Source organism: Anas acuta, chromosome 5 (genome assembly GCF_963932015.1).
Source record: "Anas acuta chromosome 5, bAnaAcu1.1, whole genome shotgun sequence".
Lineage (NCBI taxonomy): Eukaryota > Metazoa > Chordata > Aves > Anseriformes > Anatidae > Anas > Anas acuta.
In genome coordinates, this window is record NC_088983.1 from 41,934,150 (window position 1) to 41,957,831 (window position 23,682).

General features: G+C 34.1%; 1 long non-coding RNA gene across 3 annotated transcripts; it reads right to left on the reverse strand.

The window, feature by feature from the left end:
• Nucleotides 1–1,697: 1,697 nt before the first annotated feature.
• LOC137857635 (uncharacterized) lies at nt 1,698–22,512 on the reverse strand. Of its 3 annotated transcripts, none has more exons than XR_011097199.1 (7): nt 22,118–22,351; nt 12,160–12,217; nt 10,123–10,199; nt 9,493–9,568; nt 7,674–7,750; nt 3,100–4,612; nt 1,698–3,068 (listed from the first exon to the last, which is right to left on the reverse strand). It is a non-coding gene; the product is annotated as an uncharacterized lncRNA (long non-coding RNA). The 3 variants fall into 3 exon arrangements; XR_011097197.1 differs by lacking the exon at nt 22,118–22,351 and adding an exon at nt 22,424–22,512 and having other exon boundaries at nt 1,699–3,068; XR_011097198.1 differs by lacking the exons at nt 10,123–10,199; nt 22,118–22,351 and adding an exon at nt 22,424–22,512.
• Between the last annotated feature and the right edge of the window lie 1,170 nt (nt 22,513–23,682).

The following is a 23,682-nucleotide window of genomic DNA, read 5'->3' on the forward strand; positions in this document are numbered from 1 at the left end:
AAAATCAATTTTAAAATCAATAGCATGCTCTTTTGCCCAAACAGCTTTGCTTAACAAAGAGTGAGCATTCCATAAAACAAGGCTTGGCTTTGGATTCAGATCATTAGCTATGATTTCCTTTATATTGTAGGTGCCACGGGAGAGGGATATATACTTGTCTTTTCGGCTTTGCTTTAGTGGTTTTACATTTGGGAACCTAAACTTCATATCAAATTGGCTAACCAGTTAACTGCAGTGTTCATTCATCAGAGATGAAGGACTTGTTGGTGTTAGGTCTAAGGTTGGACTAGGTGATCTTGAAGGTCTCTTCCAAGCTAGATGACTCTGTGATTAGCTGAAATGGCAGCTACATAACACATGAATGCCACCACTACTTCCACCCCATGTTTTAGAATCCCTCGTTAAAGTTACCGCTATAATGATGCAGAATTTTGTTTTCTCTTTATAGCAAGTTGTATTGGTTTGGGCTAGGATAGAGTAATATATATATTTTTTTCATAGCAGGTTTTATGGTCCTATGTTTTGGATGTGTGACTAAAACAGTGTTGATAACACCTATGTTTTAGATAACACCTATGGCAGAGCAATGTTTGCACAACATCAGGGCTGTCTCTCTCTCTTATGCTGCCCCCAGAATGTAGGCTGGGAATGCACAGAACGTGAGCTGGGAGGGGACACAGTCAGAATAGCTGACCCAAACTGACCAAAAGTTATCCAATACCATATGAAGGTGTTCAGCAATGAAAAAACACATAGGGAAAATGGATGTTTGGAGGTATGTCTTTCCAACTTACTTCTACAGATGGAGGAACATCTAACATCAACTAACCTTCTACAGGACAGAGCCCTGTTTTCCTGGAAATGGCTGAACATTTGTCTGATGATGGGAAGGAGTGAATTAATTTCCTGTTTTGCTTTGCTGGGAATTGCAGTTTTTGCTTTACCCATTAAGTTGTCTTTATTACAACCTACAAGATTTCTAACTTTTGTGCTTTCCCAGCCCACTGAGGGGGAATGAGTTAGCAGCTGTGTGGGTTTCGTTGTATTCTGGGGTTAACTCAAAACAAGAGTCAATGTATATACACTGAAGATTCCATATTAGGAAATTTTATCTTAGTTAAATTCCACTTCATTTTTCACTGTGGAGCAGATTCTTATAAAGAACAGAACATACAAGAAGGTCAGAATTCTACAGAATTATGTTACTTCTAATACTTAGCTGTTTATAGAATCACCAGGTGTCAATCATCATTATGTAAAACATTCATCCTAGTCTGTTATCAAACCTTTTTACCATCTTATATTGTAGATAGCCCTATTTCTGTAACTAAACATATTAGATTGGTTGGTTTGCTGCTGTGTATTAATTTAGCTCCATAATGCATACTTCATTTGATATTGAAAATATTTATTACTCCTGGAAAGAGAAAAGATAGCTTCACTCCCATGTGTCACTTCTAGATTTTGTAATGTTCATATTTTGTATTATTTTTAATAATCCACTCCTGGCTGGCTTGAGATTCAGTAATTATTTCCTAGGCTGTTATAATTACTGTCAGAATCCCACCACCCACATACCTGTGGAATGAATCATGTATGTTACATGTGTTTTAAATATCCTGTATGCACTAGTAAATGCATTATTACCATTTTTTATTTTATTTTTTTTTAAACTTCCTCTTCATCCAAATCATAATAGCACAAAGTGGAAGGAAATTCAGTTAAGACAAATACTATTGAATCCAGTTCTAGGACAGCATTACCTGAAGAACAGAAAAGATATTCGTAAGAGATAACCATGACATAAAGGTCATGTTGGGCAGATTATATTATTTATGATCAATACATACAGGGAGTTTGCTTCTGTAGAACACTGAGGAGAAATTAAAAGAGAAAAAAATCACAGAAACTGAAATAACTTGGTAGAATAACAAAGATGGTTAAATACCCTCAAAATGTTCTTCAATAATATGAGTGTGGGAAGAATGTAAGGAGTATCAGGTCTTAAGAAGTGTTGAAATAACACTTTGAAATGAATTTTTTCTGTAAGACGAAGCACTTCTCAACAGAAGAAAAACAAAACAAAGCAAAATGCTTCATTTTGTTGATTTTAGTTCTCTAATATAAATTGAGGAAAGAAATGTCTGCACCTTACTGGTTGACCATCGTTCTTTATCTATCTATTTATTTAAAGCTGCAATCAACATATTAATTAGTTCCAAAGAAAAAGGAAGCAGCTCATTTAAATTTTTGACTACCTGTTTACATTTCATAATTTCACAGGAACTTGATTTACTAAGATTTGTTGTTTATATTTCAGGTATTTGGGAAGTATTTTTACAGGCCATTTTCCATTTCCTATTTGTGTTGAATGCTTCAGGATTTTAATTCAAATACCTTTAAACCTCTCCTTCTTAAGTTTTTAACTCTGTACATTCCTAAAGCCAAACTTGACACGAGAGCTAAACTTCCAAACACTGGAAATTGGAAAGTGTTTTTCACTTTCCTTATTTTGCCTGTTGGAAAGATGGAAGAGCCAACATCATCACTGAATCTCCTGTAATATTTATAAACAAAAAAAACCCAAGTGCTCTGCATTTAATAAAAACAAACAAACACTAAATACTTTGTATATCTAACCACCTAAAGGCAATCCTGTTTTCCAGTTCCTGGATCTTGTGTTCTTCACAAAAGTACTTTAACTTCATTACTAAGCTAAACTGTACTTTTATCCTAGTTTGTTTTATTTTGAAATCATTACAGAGCTGCAACTATTATTTTATCTTTTACAGTCTTTCTTCTTCCTCCCAGACAATTTCATTAAGCTTTAATCAACCTTGTAAATTCTGTGATGTACCAGAGTTGTTATGCCCTGTGTTTTACAGAGAAATTCACCTGAGCTATATGTTGGCACACTGATCAATAAACATTTGAGATATTGTCATATTCCAGTTAATTAAATTGTCATATCAGTTTTTCAAGATGACAGTTATATCATGTATCTGATTTTATTCCCTATTCTTAGGCTGAAGAATGGAAATAATATCAACTTATTGTCTTTGTGCTGTCTGGTGGAGCTGTTCATTTACTGGCAGCAACACAACCTGAATTTGTTCAGGTTGTGAATTTGTATTTGCCTTCACAGCACATCTTATGCTGCTGCTTTTGGGACCTAACCGTCACAATGCAGCAGAAGGGCCCATTTGAGCTATTCTTTTTTCCTAGTGACCTGTAATTTAGTGTTTTGTAATGTACGGTCTTCAGTATTACACCAGTTAATAAGTTTATTATTGGCCTTACTTTCAGCAGGATGTTGAACCTGATGCCATATTGAGGTTCATTCCAGTCTTAGGAATGGTACAAAACATTAGTGAAATCAGAATCATAAAGGTCTTATGTTTGCAACCTGCAAATATTTGAACTACTGAAGCAAGTCAAACATTGTTCTAACATTGCTTATATTTTAATTATTTCTAATACATACAGTGATACTCCTTGAATAATTCATGTTTATTAAAAAGAAAAGGCAGGCATGCGTTAATGTCAATCTGTTTGTGAGTTTCACTGCTGTTCAAAAAACAAACATGTAATTCCTGATTCTATTTCCTATCCTGACTTTTCCTTTGATTGCAAAAGAGAATGCACTGATGTTGCTGAAAAAGATACCTGAATCCAACAATTATTATTATTTGCAGAAAAGTGTGGGAAATGTGAAGAGAAATATGAATTCTTAGCCCTGAAAACTGAGAATTTATTTTTTCTCTCTTTTAATATATTAAAGTAAAACTGTCACAAAAGTTATCAGATGCCCTGTGTTACAAATTTTGAACAAGAACATCAAACAAGATATCTCTGAGGATATCACGGCCAAATCACCGTAAGTGCAGTAAAAACATTATTAACAAGAAACAAAACTGTTACTGTCATTCAAAAGAAAATTTTTGCAAGACTGAGAAGACTGGAACATACTATATACTCCTAAGGACTAATAACTGGGACAGATAAATATTAGTTAACCTCTCTTGCTGTCCCTCCCAAAACAAACCACAAAATTTTATAATCAATATAAACTGAAGATATCAGCTGAATAGAAGAGTTTAGGTAGTTTTAATCCTGTCTTGTTTCTCACTGCCTCTCTAAATACTCATTTCAGATTTTGTGTTCTGGTTTGCATACACGATATTGTCCATAAGGAAGACACTGTTTCTCTTTTTCCCATAGGCATATCAGGTAGAAAAAGAAAGAAAGAAATAATGTTTCCACAGCACCAATTCCCCTTTTCAGGATCTCACAAAGATTCAGCAGGTGCCCGTCAGGGGATGGAAGAATACGAAAAAAATCTCTATAGCAGTCTTCTAGGGAGCTTCAGGCTTCCAAAACTGTTGCAGGGGGTGATTATCCTCTCAGATAATTTCTTCTCATTAGACACAACCCCTCAGCAAACTCTTCCTGTAGTGAAGACTGTTTTTCAAACCTCAGGGTAGGGACAATTTTTCTCCTTCCCTCCCTCAGGGAATTTACTGCTCTTGAAAGTGCTGGCTCAACAGTCCTGAGGTTGAAGTTGTTATCCACAACATTAATGAATAATGCAACATAGCCTCTAAAACTGTTTCTGTGAAATGAATGGGGTTATTTGGGTCATATCAGAACAGCTAAGCAAATTATAATTTTTATAGCAAGAGTCCTTTCTATAATGAATACTACTAGATAGTAGAATAGAAGGATTTTTTTGTGTTATTATTTTTTACCCTTGTATATCTGATGATATGTTTGCCTTGCAATATATTTAGAAAATATATTGTGAGATGGATGATACATTTATGAGCATTTTTCAAAGGTAGATTATATTAATAGTATTGAGATAAGAGGTAGTGGTGGTTTTGTAGTGTTCTATCTAGAGTGGAGACAATGCAAAAGCCTTCTGTCACATTGCAAACAAGTAATACAGATACAATTACCACTAAAAAAAAGTTATCATAGTTGCTGTATTGTAATGTAGAAAGTACATTACTATTTCTAGACCACATGTAGTTTCTCCTGGAAGGTTTCTGTAAGCAACTCAGGAGAATGCACCTCAGCTTTTTTTTTTATGGCAAGATTGCACAATTGCATATTCCTGAGAGTTGTTTTTTTTTTTTTTAAGGTTGTTTAATAGGAGGAAGCATCAACATTGTAACTCTGTTGATGTAGAAAAAATTTGCATGCTTGTCTGGTATGGCAATAATTATGATGTAAAAAATCATTTCTTGTTTTTCACACTTTCAAAAACCAAATTTCAAATCTTACCTTACCCCAAATTTGCCTACAATAAATATCCTCTTTGCTTCAATTCAGAGAGTAAGTTATTCTGTACAGTTATGCTATTTCTCCCATTCAGTTTTGATAAAATTAGAACATTATCATAAATGAGAAATAGGAATAGTACCCTTTTGGAATAAATATATTCCTGACATAGATAATAGTATCTTAATTAAAAGGAAAAAGAAATATAGATTAAACTTAGAATGACAAACCTGACTAATATTCTATTCATATCTTCTATAGGGAATTTCACATTGAGTTTAGAGTTTCTCAGACAACATAACCCTGAAGGTAAATGGATAAAGTGGTGGGAGAAACTTATCTGATTTTAAAGGAATAAATAATAATAAAAAAAATCTTTAAAGATGGAGACCAGGAAAATAAAAAAAGAAATATCTGGGAATCAATATCATGCCAAAATAAAAGCATTCAATATAATGCCAAAAATATGTTATCAATATGCCAAAATAAATTTCATTTGTTTTACACAATTCACAGGAAAATATGTTAAGACATATTCTGTCTCCTCCTTTTGCTTCAAGGAGAAAAGGAAAGGAACACTCCCTGTTTACCTCCAAATGACATTTCTCTCTCAAGGTCTTCAAGAGCTATCTTTAGCTGTTGGTAGTCAGTTCAAACACAGATCAAGGTGGCTATGGTCCCCTCCTTAGTTTTACATTTTTAAAACAAGTGCCTTTTGAAATTAATCGATGATGTTCATACCTAGTTGGTAGATGACAACACCTTAGAGCTTCCAATATTTAGTATTTTAAGATATGTAAGATGCTATCTGGAAAAACTGCATCCATGTTCATCAGAAGCGTGAGGTAAACATCTGGGATTTTAGTGTGGTCAATATTTTTGAAAAGCTCTAACATTAAGACTCATGTCCCCTGACTTAGCAAACCAAAGAAAAAGTAGGTGACTGAAAATCAATTAGCTGCACTTTACTTATAGCAAGGCTATGCCTAACTAAACCTCTTCATCCTCAGAGGACATTTTCTTAGTCAACTCAGCTCTAATGACAGCCTATCGTTTCCTCTGACATCACTGGAGGGACTTAAAAACTGAATAATACCTTTAATCACAGAATCACAGAATTGTCTAGGTTGGAAGAGACCTCAAGATCATTGAGTCCAACCTCTGACCTAACACTAACAGTCCCCACTAAACCATATCCCTAAGCTCTACATCTAAACGTCTTTTGAAGGCTTCCAGGGATGGTGACTCCACCACCTCCCTGGGCAGCCTGTTCCAGTGCCTAACAACCCTTTCAGTAAAGAAGTTCTTCCTAACATCTAACCTAAAACTCCCCTGGCGCAACTTAAGCCCATTCCCCCTCGTCCTGTCACCAGGCACGTGGGAGAACAGGCCAACCCCCACCTCACTACAGCAATTAATCATGCCAAATATCTTTTTTTTTTCCTCTGCCATGTTACAAAGCCTACCTTTTTCAGTATACCTGTTAAAATTCCCTTTTAACAACTCCCTGAATGAAAAAACACTCTCTCTTTTCACCTTTTTTCTTGATATCAAGGATTTCCTAGGAAACAGTAGTGCAGAGTAAACACAGGCTAGCCCAATCAAGCTGGGGTATAAGCTGACATATCTCTTGGACTATAAAAAGTGTGACTCATGACAAGACATTATATTTCTGCTGAATTCTCTCTCCATCTGAAGCCGAGGATCAACTAAAATAATATGCTTAGTTCTTTCCAGAGTATCAGGATTGTTAAAGTGTAAACTGACAAACATCTCAGTTGTTTTCATAGACATATGTTTCCTGCGCAACGTGCTCTAGATGACCCTGTTTGGCAGGAGGTTGGATTAGATCTCCAGAGGTCCCGTCCAACATCAACCATTCTGGGATTCTCTGAAATAAAACAATATGTGCATTGACAGAAGTTTTCAGGGACTAAAGGGCAGCAAATGCCAGGGTCAGTAAGCTTCAATAGGCAGTGTGTCTGTTGGGCAGAGGCCAAAGTGTCTCACCTCTCTTCAGACAGCACCCACAACATAGACCCTATCTCACTTCTCTATACTAATTAGTAAGCCTCAAAAATGAGAAAATAGATATTTAGGACTCAAGCAGAGGCATTTTCTGACAGACACTGCCTTTTTTTGTCCATAGCAGAAGCATGTTTGTGTCCTTTGTATCAACTTGCTACATAGTTGTATCATAGCTACAGAAAACATTTGGATAGCTCTGCCTTTAAGATTTTTCATAGAACTGGAAAAAATGCAATCGCTGAGAAACTCTGCAACATAAACAACAGGCTAGAAGACTACTTGAGCTATTATTAGCAGATTTCTGTACACTTTCCTATCTTGCACCTTAAGTAAATTACAGTCCTAGGATGAGCATACCTTACCTATGGAAGCTCACAAATCCAGGCTTTTTGCTACAGTTGCTTCCTCGTACAAGAAGTGGGATTGGGAAAGAATCTTCCTGAAATGGAAGAATTTATTTTACTCAGGATAAAAAAATGCAGAAGGAAGTTGTTAAGGTCCAAGGTACATCGCTCCTCTAGGCATCTGGGCTCAGGGACAACGCAGAATAGATGTATGGCCTTGGAAAGAGCTCTTTATGAAACACCTACTCAGTAGCCCCAGTGGAAACTTCTCACAAACGGCTCCACTAAAGTCTCAGTGCTCCCCTCCCTACCACAAAATACATGTCTACACACAATTTTTGATCTGAAGATACAGCTCTGCAAGTAAAACAAGCATTGACCCAAATAGTCAGTGGCTTCAGGGTAGAGATATACAGGCTTTTCTTATTTGGATTTGCTGTTAAAGGATGCTAGGAAATTAACAAAGTGCAACAGAATGTGTTCCAATAGCTATCCCTGTAGCAAACTACTTTGTACAAATGCTATGAGATTGTCCTTTGTCATCTGTTTATGATGCCTATTGCCAAAAACAATTCTGTCATCTGCCTATTCTAAGAGTGGTAACTGCCAGCCTTGACTGCAATTATGGATTTTCAAGACAGCTGGATGGGATTTACTTGTTGGTATGATGAAATGAACTGAAATGGGACATAAATAGAGAATAAACTGGCATAATTGTATCTTGCATGTGAGCATCTTAACTGCATCAAAATATGCAGTTACTGAATTCGGTGCACAATATATTCTCATATTGAGTGGAGTTTACAAGATAAATCAGAGGTCAAAACTATGCCTACATTCTTTCTTTCCAGATTTTTTTTTTTTCTTCCCCAGTTCAATTAGAACCTGGAATGGAAAGCTTACTAAAGAATCTAATCCCAGGAACTTCCTGAAGTTTGGTACAGACTAATTATTCATGCCTAGCAAATGTGGTTGCTATACCAGCCAGCATCAGGCTAATACCCTGGACCCACTGAGCTCAGTAACAAGGCCACTGTAGAAAAACCGGGATATTTCAGTGTCACCTGGATCCCAAATCCAAATCTGTATAGCAGAAAACAACCACAGAGCAAATAAAAGCCTTACTTTTCTAAAGTTAAATGAGAAAAAAAAAAATCAATAAAATTTCATTTATTAAAATAATTCTCTATTTAAGATTATATATAAATATTAATAACATTAATATATATACAAAATCCATAACTCAGTCAGCATCCTGTCCTCATAGACACTGTTTATGTCTTTAAAGGCAAACAAATATATGTGTGTGGGGGAAAAAAAAAAAAAAAAAAAGATTACTGTTGACAGGTTTATGTCTCTGCTACCAAAAGGATGAAGACCTTGGGACATGAAGCCAAACATCTATAATATGCTTACAAAGCATGCATCTTTTTCATATCCCTCCAAAGTAAAACTTAAGTAGTAAAAATAGATGCATGATGGAAAACTCTTGTTTTGAGATGATGAGATTTAGATAAAGATGGTCTAGATGGTACAGGCCAGTAAGGTACATATGATAAAGAAAAGCAAGTGAAAAAGCTGCACAGGAGTTGAACTTGAAAACAGGAATTTGCACAAGTTTATCACACAGCTGATTCTTGTATCATAACAATGCATAATTTGACATTTTTTTTTTCAATTTAGCATCTACTTGATGTATCTGTTCTGTCCTTCCTTATTAAATTCTGATCTGCTTTGAAAAAATACCTGCCTCTTTGACCTATACTGACATTTCAAAGGCTGAAGAATAATTATTGAAACAAAAACCTCATAATGACGATCTAACACCGTCACATACCGAAGGTGTTCTTGTACAAAGAATGCTTCAACCTGTTGGTGATTTCTCTCCCTTTCCCCCACTCTCCTTGATATGCCTGGGAATGAAAAAGATTTGATAACTGTATCACATGATTTGAATATTGGTAGATAGAAGTTGCATCAAACTCAATTACATTTTTACCATTAGATCATTTTTATGGTCAAATAGGTGAATGTTCAAGTCAAAGTCTTTAAAAATAAAAAAGCAAAAAAAAAAATAAAAAATATTTTTGTACTTGATTCTTTAATCGCATGTGTATAATGTACAAGATATCTACTAAACCTGAACTGAAAAACTGACTATTCAAAATTCCAGCTAGTAATAACTCAACGTCAAGAGAAAGGTTTTATTTTGCCCTATTTCAAGACTTCATGTAAACTAATTGAGAAGCTAGATGAGAAAAGTTATAGAATAACTTTATCCTCTGAAGAAATAATTTTGATTATACTAGGTATTATTAAATAATATAAAACAATGCAAGCTATATTTTGAGATTGATAGTTATTTTTCATTTATACTATTATATTTTTAAGTCACTGAAACAATTCAGCACTCTTCCCTCCTTGCTTTCAGACTCTTGAGATCACTTTTGAGGAGTTGATACCATACCATACTGATTCTATAGGCAACATCCTAGGTCAAAGTTCTTCAAATTAAAGTCTTCCAGTATGCAAACATAATTACTCCTTAAAAAGAAACAAAATTTTATGCTTACATATAGTTCTCACAATAGAAGTGTGAGAAAAAATAATTCTGTGTGCATTTAAAATATTCAAATAATCTAAGGAATATTTTGATAGATTTGCAAAAATAACTTTAAAATCATTTGTTTCTTTAGATTTTTTTTGACTGCCTCAGTGGACAAGATTGTAAAACTATGTTTCCAGTGCATTACTATGCAAGTTCTTGTTGGTCCCTCTTGGATTGATTGTCCCTCTGGATTTGAGCAAAAGATGAGGGAGCCTAATACACATGCATTTGTAACCATTAAGAAAATATTAACTCAAAACTTATATCACAAAAACAACACAGGAATAATTGATTTTTTTTTGTGAACTTCAGGTATTCCATTATTTGAGTGTTCACTGGATACAAATCTGATTTACCAAGCTAACCAAAAGAACAGTGCCTGCATGTCTGTCTCTGAACTCTATTAGCATCAGTGGCCTGTGGAAAGATCATCAAAAGATACAAAGAAGTTATTTACTGCTACATGCATTAAAAGATACTTTTTAGAAACTGTGGGAAATTCAAGTACTACGCAGATAAAGGTACAGTGTTTTGTTTTGTTTTAGCAAACAAGCTTCCCAATTTGCTCTGGTTAGCCTGGTTAAAGGTGATTCATTGCAGCCTTCCACTCTCTAAAGAAGGTGGTTACTGAGAAGATGGTACCAGATTTTTCTCTTCTTCTCAGATATTAAAAGGGAAAGGAGAGGTAATAGCAGTGTAAGATTTTATGGTACAACTTACAGTAAGAAAAATTCTGACTGGATATACAGAAAATTATTCATAAAAAATGTGGATAAGAACTGGCAAATGTTTTCCAGCTGTGTTTTGGTATCTTCATATTCAAAGATTCTCCAAACTGTTGAAGAAAGCCCTAGAAACCTGACCAAACTTCCAAGCTTTGAGCCTGAGGTTAGACCAAATGACTGCCAAGGGTCCCTTCTAAACCAGGTTTCTCTATGATTATCTGATGAATTTGAAAATCACTTGAATCTGCAACAGTTGTCAGCTAAGGCCCCAGATGATTGGAAAGAACTTATATTGTTCTGGATCTCAGCTGACTACTATAACATTATAATATATATATACACACATGGTGATGAAGTTTAGTTAGCGTCCTATCAGGTGAGACTGTAGTACATCTGGGTTCACAGCACTGCTAATCTGGATAGACTGACCAAAGACAGAAATAGATCACATATTTGAAAAAGATCCATCTTTTCTAGAACAGTAATGTTTTGCAGTTCTTAACAATGACAGGTATATTGGTAGTCAAACTTTCTTATTTTAAGACACTATTGCTGCTTTTCCATTGATTAAGGTTGACTGGAACATCAACCTTCTTTACATTTTTAGAGGTGTTTATATTCGCTTTTAACCAACATTTATGATGGTTAAAATATATTTAATTGTCCTTCTGCACCTGAAAACAATCTACTAAACCACATACAAGAAAATAAATATTGTTTATTGTGTGGCTAGGAATTAGAATTAGATCTGCTCCTGTCAGAACCTATCTGTCTGAGGAAATACTGGATGAAAATAGGATTTTTATTTGATGGAAACTGTGGGAGTGAACAGGTCACCATTTGAATGGGGATGAAATATTTTATGGTAAAACACATACAAATAAAGCTGTTAATCTGGTTGATAATATATCCCTGGTATCACTTAGACGTTCAAGAATACCTGCAAGTATTTGGAGGTTTGTTGTCAAGTTTCTTTAAACTTGTGGTCTAAATACATAAAATACCCTTCGTTTCAGATACATGTTTACCATAGTTTTAAATGAATCTCAATTTTTCTTGATTGTTTCTAACTTTAAACAGGTTTCATGGTAGCTAACTCATTTTTCTATGATTAAATATTTCCCTTTAGATAAGCCTAAGCAATTTATCACCTTTTAACTCATTCACCTACCTTTTAATCCCATATGTAGTTGGGCATTCTGTGAGCTTCATAGCACAGTCTCCTTAACCTGCCAAAGATCATTAACTAATCATAACTGTCATTTACATGTGGAGTTCTTATAGTAAGTATCTTTTTTATGGTCATGCATTTTCAAGTTCATACATTATGGAGTGTTAAAATTCTTATCTAAAGAAAATTAAACGAAGAATAGAATTTTGGTCTGTTCTCCCACGTGCCTGGTGACAGGACGAGGGGGAATGGGCTTAAGTTGCGCCAGGGGAGTTTTAGGTTGGATCTTAGGAAGAACTTCTTTACCAAAAGGGTTGTTAGACATTGGAACAGGCTGCCCAGGGAAGTGGTGGAGTCACCATTCCTGGAAGTCTTTAAAAGACGTTTAGATGTAGAGCTTAGGAATATGGTTTAGTGGGGACTGTTAGTGTTAGGTCAGAGGTTGGACTCGATGATCTTGAGGTCTCTTCCAACCTAGACAATTCTGTGATTCTGTGACATTTCAGGACCATCATACTTATTTATGGGTATGACAAAACATAAGGGGCAGCATATAGTTCTTAAAACTACTTCAATTTTTATCTAGTGACTATACAATAGAAAGCATATAAATACTTCATATAAATACTTTGAAAATTTTCCCTTCAAATACAGGAATGTATCTGAATACCTCTTGTTATAGAGTAGTATTTTTTCAGCTCAATGAATCCTTTATTCTTTTAAGTTATACTATTTCCATACGAAGATTAAAGGTTATCACAAGACATTAAGGGATTACACATTATGGGATATAAGGATTCTTAACTGCTGTCCCCATTTTAAGGTGAGTGGAGTCAGAGGTGGATTTAAATTCTCTCTCTTTTTTTTTTTTTTTTACATCTTAGGAAGCAGGCAGATTCTACTCCAATAGCTCTGTTTTAGGGATACTGTTTAGAATACTTGTAAATCCCTGCTCTCAAGTGAGTACAAAAGACTCTTTAGCTAAAGAGGTACTTATATTAGTAAAATCTGTAAACTGTGGGAAAGAGGTAGCCTTAGAAAAAAAGAACTGAATCTTGAGAGGAAGCACTCTGTGCAATCCAATAAGTTACACTTCACATATAATATTGGCTTCAGGTCTATAACACTGATCATCTGAGTTGTGCTACATATACTCATTTTTTGATGAGCTCCCGAGTGATCATGAAAGATCAGAACAATGTTCACCTCTGATGAAATCTGCAATAAATACCCACCAAATGTAATACTTCTTCAGACATGTTTTTGCTTGCCTTATTTTAAACAGATTTTCCATTGAAACATGAGTTTTTAAGCATACAGACTATAACAGAAGTATGAAATTTTATTTAAACAGGTCCTTTCAAATGGACTGGATGGATATTTGTCTTACAGCAATGTGACCTCAAATTCAGGTTGTGTCACTGAAGACAAAGGGAGCTTAAGTCTTATGAAAAGCAAAATATTAAGTAAATAATACATATAAACACTCTTCCATTATCCAGAAAGAAGAAACAGTTAATTTCAAGTTTTGAACATCACTTTTGCAACATAAATATAAATCAGATGATCTTGAAATTTATTTATGAAATTCCTTCTTTTGATATCTGTAATTCTCCTGGTCTTTAGAAGATGGGTAAGTTTACATTTGGATGATCTTGTTTCAGTAAAATTCAGAGTTTACAGAATATTGAATCCAGTTGTTAGATATTTTCAGACTAAAGTCAACATTTAAGTCACACACTCCATGAGACCATTACATGTCCTAAAACCCACCAATGACTTTTATGAGACAGATTAAAAACGTCTTTGTAATCTTTAGAAAGAATTCCCCATAAATTTCAACTTCTAGTTGCTGTAACTAAGCTTAGCTCTATGGAGACTGGATTTGAATGCTAGTGTTTAATAATTCATCACATCAAATACTTGTCCATATAGCAACTTCATTGATCTAAGACCATGAGCTGATTGGCTGACTGTGTGTTTTTTAAAGCATAGTAAACTACACTTAAACTGAAAAAGGGAATTTAACAAATAGTATTTATTTAAATACATCTAAACACTTTTAAGATTTACACTTTATATGCATAAATGGAATAATGTTTTTTACAAGGAGGTGATTCACTTAGAATTCAACAGGTAAGCTATTATCTTACACTTTCTGAATTATTCATATAAAAAGCCTATTTTTCCTTAGGGAAAGAACTGAATAAATAAGAATTGTTTTAGCAAGCAGTGGAGACCATGATTAACAAGAAATAAGAAGACAATTTATATCTCCCAAAGCTGAGTCAGATCTCACAAAGCTTTTTTTTCCTGTGAGGACAATTACATGATGTGTATGGGAAAGGTACAAAACTAGAAATAAAAGTGATCACATCTAGGATTGAAGCAAGATGCCAAAGGTATGAATAGCCACTATCGTAAAGTATTGACAAAACTGGAATGTAAATGTGCAGCATTAAGAGCAAGTACTTTAAGTATTTTAATAACATAAAAAGATCTAGTGGTAACAATAATGGTAAGTTGAACAGTAACAGATGTAATATCTATATTGCAGGGCAGGATGATTCGGGTGACTACAAACCAAATATATTACCTCAGTAACATGCAAGTATTTAGAATATATTTTCAAAGTACACACTACGTCACAAAGCTATAGACAACACAGCATGAGTTCTCTAACAGTTGATTAGAATGAGATTTTGGATTTAATTAATTGGTTAGAATTAGCTGTTCTTATCCAGACCTGTAAGATTCTGTTTAACTTTTATATAAAGAGGTTTCACTGTGATAGCTGAGCACTATAGAAATGTCTACAGCTACAATAGTTTGCAAACAGGCTGGGTGCAATATCAGTGCAGCATGAACACTTCTCAGAATTCATTTTTGTACTGAAATAAGTTTTGTAACAGACGAGTGCCCTAGAGACAGCCGAGAATCATAGCAAATAATCTTTTGCTATTTCAATGACAAAAAACCCTCAACCATATTTGATACATTAATGCACTGACATTTTGTACTCTTTGGCTGTACTACACACTTTTAGTCTGGTTGGTATCTGTGCCTGATCTGGCAAGATTGTGTGCTTGCCATACTAAATATACATAGCTGTTTTTTTCCATTGGTGAGATGAGAAATCACAAAAAGGGCAATGGAAAAGTAGAATCACGGTCTGTACTGTTTAGAATCACTAGTCTAAACTAGTTCATGACCTCAGTAGAGAAAAGAGCTCATATTCTGAAAAATTATGTATTAAAATAACCACAACACTGAAGCAGCTTCTTGTATATTATAAAGTCTAGCTAGATGAAGTGAGATACGCAACATACAAAGAATGAACTTACTGAAATGAGAAAGTTCAAAATAAAAGGATAAGGAAAAATACACCTTACCTAATATATAATCAACTTTTGAAAAAGAGACTGTTTTGCCCATTCAAAAATGCATTTACAAACATGCATACACCATGTTTATATATTGTACCATAAGGACAATGCAGAATTATCCTGTACACACAATGACACTTCAATATCTATAGGAAGTTGAAGATACATATACACATGGTAGATATATCTGTTTTCAAAAGTGAAAGAATCACATCACATATCAGCTATATATCTATGCAGTCTTTTTCATTCAGAAGTTATTCAAATATAAATGCCCCAAGTTGATAGATTCTGCAGTGCTTTTGTGAACTGTGTAAACTAGATAGTTAAACTTGAACAAATAAATAAATGTAAACTTAAAAAGAGAAATCAAGTTTAACAGCAAATTTGCTGTATGGAAGGAATGTAAATATGACTTTGTGGAAACCATGTATAAAACAGAAGGGACAGTCGAGGATTTCTGTTAATCCCTGGCTAACTAGCAAAAATAAACTTTCTAATGAAAGCAAACAAAAAATCCATTGATTTTTTGAGTTAAGAACAACATACATGTAAATAACATGAAAGTTTGTTTGCCATTATCATGTGGCTAAAGACAATTGGAATATACTTATAATATATGCTCAGAATATTGGATGGGACAAACTCCATAAAGTGCTGGGAGAAAGAGACTTCTGTCATGTACTTGCTCAGTCCCATAAAAGCTGTAAGACAAGACACACAAAAGACAATGGTCATAACCTCACTGCTTTTTTTTTTCCACATTTGATTGCATCTACTCCGAGCTTTGCACAGCTGATTTGTGTCATAGACTCCACCCCCACATTTATTTAAAACAAAACAAGCAAAAACAAAACATAAAAGACTTTCTAAAGTATCAGGGTGAAGTTAACTGTAGAAAAACAAGTGGATAAGAAGAGAACTAAAGAAATGGAAACCAGGGTAGAATAGTGCATTTTTGCTAATTGAAAGAACTGAAAATCCATTTGACTTGCTGAAAAATAAGACTTTTGATAAACTGATAAACCTGAAACTAAATAACAGAAATACTAGCTTACTAGAATATCAGGGGTATCCATAAATGTGGAGAAGAAAAAATAAAAGCTATTTTGCTCACAGAACAGACAACTGTTTGGAGATATTCAAAACAGCTAGAGTGGACACTTGGGACAAGAGGAAGTGCAGGTAGTATTATAAAGAAAGAAAGAAGTCAATAGTGCACAATGGCAATAGCAACCCAAAGAAGAGCAAGTGGATGAGAATTAAATCCAGGAAAAACTGGAAAGACAGAACAGTTCATAGTGAAAAAGACTAAAGCAAAAGAAATATCTGGAAACTGAGGCTGATAAAAAAAATATGTCAGAATCCAGTGTTGCTAAACAGGCCTGGTAGTTCATCCTAGAAATTCATGCTTAATAACAATAAATATGTAAGATGTCTGAGGAATATTTCCCTAGTTCTATATTGTCATATGAAATATTTTTAAAGACTTGCTGTGAAGCTCCAGGCAAGCTCTCTCCTGCCTGCCAAACTGATCAGGTGTGTCTCCTCTGCAGATGTACATGTTCCCTAAGGTAGACTGTGTAGATCAGCAACGGAACACCCTGTATTACTTCGGAGTTTAATGATAATTTAGATCACTTAAATCCAGGAAAGAACTTGTTGTTATTTCAATAGTTTATTCAGTAGAAGTTTTAGTGCCAAGTTTCAGTGCTACATTTAAAGAATGGAGTAATACATTTAAGACGTCGGACAACTGCATTAGACATGAAAGCAGATATCCAAGTCACAGTCATATTCAACTTCATACTTCATGAAGAACAATACACACATCACCTTCTAGAGGTGTTTATTCCTTTTTATTGAAAAAAGAGGAGAACCTAACAGAAGTTCATATGCACCCAAGGTGCAGCTGAGTTTGATGTAGAGATTTGCAAAAACAGGTTGCAGACTGGACACAGAAGGAACAGCACAGCAAATTATTTTACACTACACTGTAAAAGACTTTTAATGTTACAGTGCCTTATCTAATTACTTGTCACCTTTTTTAGACCAAAAGTAGTACTGCATTTAATCTGTACTTTTCTTATTCCTGTCGTTTAAAATGGCTACTGAAATCCCCTGAAGCAACATTTGCCTTTCACTATTCCTGTTTACCTACCTCTTACCATTGGAAGATCATATGTTGATAGAAAGGGCTTCCTTAAAGAAGAAACAGTGCCATTAACATATTTGCTTTTTTTGCTTCCTAGAAGCTTTGTATAAAATCAACATATAAATGAAAAAAAAAAATGTTGCAATAATTAATTGCAAAGGCAATTATCTCCCAATACTCAGTGTTCTGTCATTCATATGACACTTCCTATATTGTCAGAAACATACCAATTGGATGGTTGAAACATAGTGACTAAAGTAAATATTAGCTAAATAGTTATCTTCTTTTTTTCAGCAAACCCAGACTAAGACTCAGACTGTTTTGCACAATGGTGAATGCCAAAGAAAACATTCAAGCCTCCATAAATGAAGACCATAGATTTTGCCACTGTGGAAATCAAAATCTAGATTATATGAGTATAAAAAACCAAACACATCCCTTATATTCAGGTGTTCATCAGATTAGTCCATACTGCATCATCAGATATATTAAAATACTTTAGATGGCAATGTATTAAAATATTTTCATGTTCTTTTCTTTTATATAAAAAATATTTATCAGAATACTAAGGTATACTCACACTAAAGTAGGAAAATTACATGTATAAAATGTACTCTTAAACCAATTTTCATACATATTAAAAGGCAAAATCTCTCTTGAGCTAGTTCACATGCAAGGCTAAATGTCTTTGGCGTTTAGGAAGTTCTGACAGGTGAGGCAAGGGTACTCATTACTCTAAATGTGAAATGCCGGTAAACACGAAGTATGAACAAGAATCTGGCCTCCAGAATACTTCTTTCATTCAACTGGATCCCATAACATCAGAAAATGAGAACACGTGCTGTAGTCTTGTTAATATACTTCTGATAGGTAGGAAAGTATCACCTTCTTGACTAATATAGCTTCAAAACAACCTGCCAGGAAGGCCATTAGTAACATTGATTACACTGAGTGCAAAAAAGCCTCTGTATGTCTCTTCTGAACCCATTTTTCTTTAAAAACCATTCATGTCTCCTCTGAACTTTTGTGCTAAAGATGAGAAAATAACCTAAGGAGGTATTATCTTTCCTATTACAATTTCTACAATACTATTGTGGTCTGTAGAATTTTCTTCCTTTTCCCGTGGAAAAACAAATGTTTTTGTCCCATTCTAAAATTCCTTTTTTTTTTTTAAAAAAAAAAAAAAATCTCCAGAAGAGTGCTACATGACACCAAAACATTAGTATTATATTTGATTCATCTTTATGCCTTCAGATGGCCCAGATGGCAATGAAACTCGGCCCTGGAAGTTTTCATTTCAATGCAGCTCATCTTAATTCTTCAGATTCTTTTTGTTTACTTTTGACAAAACTACAGATAATTGTAGTCAAAGTTCTTATATTTCACTACTTTCGTCTTTGTCTTCTTGAGCAGAAGCTGTGTTAAGGAAAGAAGATGAGAAGTTTCTCATCTGTTAGGCATGGCAGTAGCAAACAAAGCATACTGGATGCTGAAGGTTTCTTCCCCCCCCCCCCCCATCTATTGGTGTCACCTCTTTCCTCAGCTACATTAGAATTATGAAATGCCTAAACCAAAATTGTCTTTCATGCTCAGTTCAGGAATGGTTTTATGTTATAAGAAGTCTAAAAACTGTTTTGTCCCAGAGAGAAAACACTGGTTGGTAGGAAAGTTTTGTTTGTCAGAATTTGGCTGGAGCACTTTGTTCTAAAGTGGCAAGCCACAGAACTGCAGGGTTAAGCAATGTGATTAATTTGACCTTGACTCCCTTCATGACACTATCTCCTGAGCTGTACCTCAGCTCAGAAGAGTCATCAGCCCATGTGTTATTGACAAACACTTTAATCATTTAGAGTTGTTTTCTTTTGTGCATTGCAATAAACATCCAGTCTCCTGTACTGTGCTGACAATAAATGAGCTACATTTATTCAGGGAACATTAGCAGGCTTTAGCAAAAACTAATATAGCTGCAGATCAAGCAGGGCTTAAACCACCATTTCCCAGCTCCTGTTAGAGGAAGACCTCCATGTACTTCAAAACCATGACATCCCAGGATGGCTGAAAAGACCTCTAAGCTAAATTAGTACCTTCACCCATGGTTTTTATGCAGTATTTCTTCTGTACAGTTAATACTTTCTTCCCTAAAAGCTGCCAAAGACTGTTTCATCTGTTAGAATTACAATATTTTCTGAAAGGTCACTCCCCCTTCAGCAATATGATAAATTACTTTTATTTGCCCTTCCCCCTCCCTTCTTAGAACACACTCTAAGAGTTAAGTCAGTATGGAAAAATATATAGTAGCTTACTCAACTCACTGATTAAGCTAGGCATAGACTTGAAACACAATACAGAGTTCTCAGAACATTTCTTGGAATTCTTTTGCTTAAAATTTTCCATAGGAGAGATGTGCCAAGTTAAACTAAACCTTTATTGGGAAAGTATTGCCAAGCATGCAGTCAAGATTAATTATCGCAAAATTTTCAAAAGTTCACAAAAGTTATCCTCCCAACACTAAACAGGGTAAAGCTGATGATCAAGCTCTTGCAGCCAATTCCATTCCTGTAAAAAAAAAAAAAAAAAAAAAAAAAAAAAAAAGCTGGCACAATCTGTCTATTGTGTACTCCTAAGTACTTATCTAAATCCTTGCTTAATCTCATCCTACATGCATAACAGAAAAATAAAAACTACCAATATTTAAGGAGTTTCTTTGGTTGTTGAAGCCTGCAATGTTGATATTGCGCATACATCTACATGTATATTCTATATATACATGTATCCCAGGAAAAGTTAGTGAAAGACATGGAAATAAACCTCACAGAAATTTTATAATCTTGAACATCAACTTAAAGTTTTGAGTTGTCTTCTTTCCTAACATTAAGGTGCAAGGCCTTGGAGAAACCAAATATTAATTTCTGTCTTAAAATAAAGTTTTTTAATAACGAAATCTAATACTTTTGTCTCTGCATCATTGTTTATCCCAGAAATCTTGACAGTTTTTCACTCTGGGTCATGAAAATTTGATAGCACTAGTTTTAGAAGGGTTTACATCTAAGAAATTAAAACCTCTTTAGTGGTACAATCTGTTTAATATTGAGCAGCAATAAATAGCCTTTAAATCCAGCAGTTGATTTCTGTTGTTGTTTTCAACCTTGAAAGAGAAGTAGCTATAGGTATAGCTGCTTCTATACTACTATAGCTATATATTCCAGTAGTTTTCTAAGCTTCTTCCTCTTCACCTGTATATTTTTCTATTGTCTCCAAAGAATTTCTTCATGGTTTGGCATTGGAACAGGCTGTTGAGGGAGGTGGCAGAGTCACCATTCTTGCATGTAGTTAAGAGATCTGTGGATATGGCATTTATGAACATGGTTTCATGTGACACTTTTAGTATTAAATGAACTTGATCTTGAAAGCCTTTTCCATCCTAAATAATTCTATTTCAGAAATAATGTCTTTCAAAAAGCGTTGTAAAGGTTAAAGGTGATTCTGTGATTATTTATTAGAACTCATTATGATATATCACAAAATTTTGTCTAGTCATATATAAAGCTAATAAAATGCAAAAATAATATCTAATAAAAATATTTTCATTAAATCACAGAAAGAAAACAAACAAGTATCTCACACCCTAACTCACGTGTTTGAAAACAGTACACAAAACTCAGAGGAGGTACAAGTATTTTCTATCACAAACAGTACTCATAAGTTACCTTCTAATCACAGACAATTTTATACTAAATTTAAAACAGAGCAAAAAAGTTATCAAGCTGAAGGTATTCATTAAAAACTGAGCAGTATTAGCAGAAGTGAGACCAATTGGTAGCACTTTAAACAGACTACATTTTCATTGCTTACACATTTGCTTAGAAACCTTGCTCTGATAAGAGAAAGAAAATACGGTTTAGTTGAACTGGCATTTTAATACTTAAGAATAAGAAGCTAATAATACATAACACAGCTGCATAATAATGTATATAATATAGAATTTTTTATATATAAGTTATTATTATACACATAGAAATTGTACTATATAATATATACAATAAATTATAAACTTTCCATGAAATATTATAATAATAATAACTTATAAAACAGTTGTGTTAACAATGCTACATACACGTCAAGGGACCAGAAAATTACTCTAGAAATAGCAGAGAAGTGCTCAAAGAAACAAGAGGTGACAGAAAAGCATGATTCCTACTACATATTTCTGATATTCTGTATTTGTATTAGTGACAGAATTATGAATCTTCTCCTTAGCATGAGGGCTTGAAAACAGACGAGTAACTGGTATATAACAACTCCTACTTCCGATTAGGATTTAGATATCATAACACTCTACTTAAGCACAGTACGGTAAAGGACAGTTTTAGCTGCAACATGGGAAATCTTTAGAACTAGTAGTTACTGAAGCACTTACTGTAAACAGCCATCCTTTCTCCTCTCTCCCTTATCAAATTTTTGTAAGCAGGTTTCAGAGGTTACCAAGAATTTGGCATGCAGGCTTTGGAAAGTTATTTTAAGATCAGCATCACATTTAATTAACCTGTTACATCTCCACAGATTTATACAAACATTTAGGAACGCAAAAATATCAACAAAATACGTTGTAGAATTACAAGTGCAAGCAAGAGTGAAGTTCATATTTCTCATAACACTCATCTGAAAGAAAAAAAAAAAACAACACAAACATGCATGGGAAATGTAATTCTAATTATACTCTCACCAGGACTCAGTACTTCTCACTTTTTTCACATTAACCTCTAAAGCAAGCAGGCTTGAAAGTTAGGTTTTTAGGTTTTTATCCTGATCAGAATCAGGCAAGGCCTCATGATCACCTGATATCTGTCTCTTGATTAGCTACACATTGGTTTTAATTATCCACCTGCTTTCAATTAAGTACCAGGAAATCCACCCTATTAATGGTACAAGCTAATTACCCTTGCATTTATACAGAAGTTCTTTTTCTCCCAGGGTATATCTAAAGGATAAAAATAGTTAAAACAGTCTTTTTGGAGCTTATAGCCTTTTGGCTTGTAGCGTTAAAAATACACTTGTTTTAACCTGTTTTAGAGTCTATAGGTAAATAAGTGTCACAAAAGTATCACATCTTTTTGTGATGGTATGTTGAAACAAAATCATTTTAGTCAAAGGGTTGATTTTGAAAGCAATATACAGTTGGTATGCCATCATATCCTAAAATTCAAACCCTGCCCCCAAAGATAATATGGATGTCTTTGTTCCATATGCTGCTTTGCAAGCATGTGTTTTAATGACCATAAGATCAGCTGCTATAGCCAGCTGTGTGAACAACCCTAATATTCTCCAGATGTATAAAATACTTTGCATCCATATACCACAGTTCAGAATCTAGAAATTAAATATTAAAGAATAGTTTTAAAAATCATATAGAAGCATAAGAAGCACTGAAATATTATCCATGGCTCACTGTTTAGTGCTTTTACGGTGAAAGGATTTCATTTCCTTGACTTCTCTTGAAACGCTGCAGAAAAAAATGAGTGCAGACAATTTGAAACAATAAAGAGAAAATTAAGAAAACTTAAAGTAGCATTATGTAGATGAGTATATCTTAAATAAAAATAAACCATATGTAAAGAATAACTCTAGTGTGTTTTAGAACAGATATAACAAATTGAAAAAAAATGCATTATGCATTTGTATTTAAATAGGCAGCATAGCTTTTTGTCTTCAGCAGAAAATAAAAATAGAATAAAAAATCCAGCATTAAAAGACAACATAAAACAACATACAATGAAAGGATATTGAACAGTGAAAAAGATGTATTTTTACTGTCATGCTGGTCAAAATACAAATTGCTATCAGATCACATGTAAAATTGTACTAGTCACTGAGAATCCTATGAAATCATGTTTGGGGTTTTATATCTCTTCTGGAAAATAACTTCAGAGAAAAAAGACATATTTTATTAATTTTTGAGGTTCTAAGAATGTTTACAGGACAGTG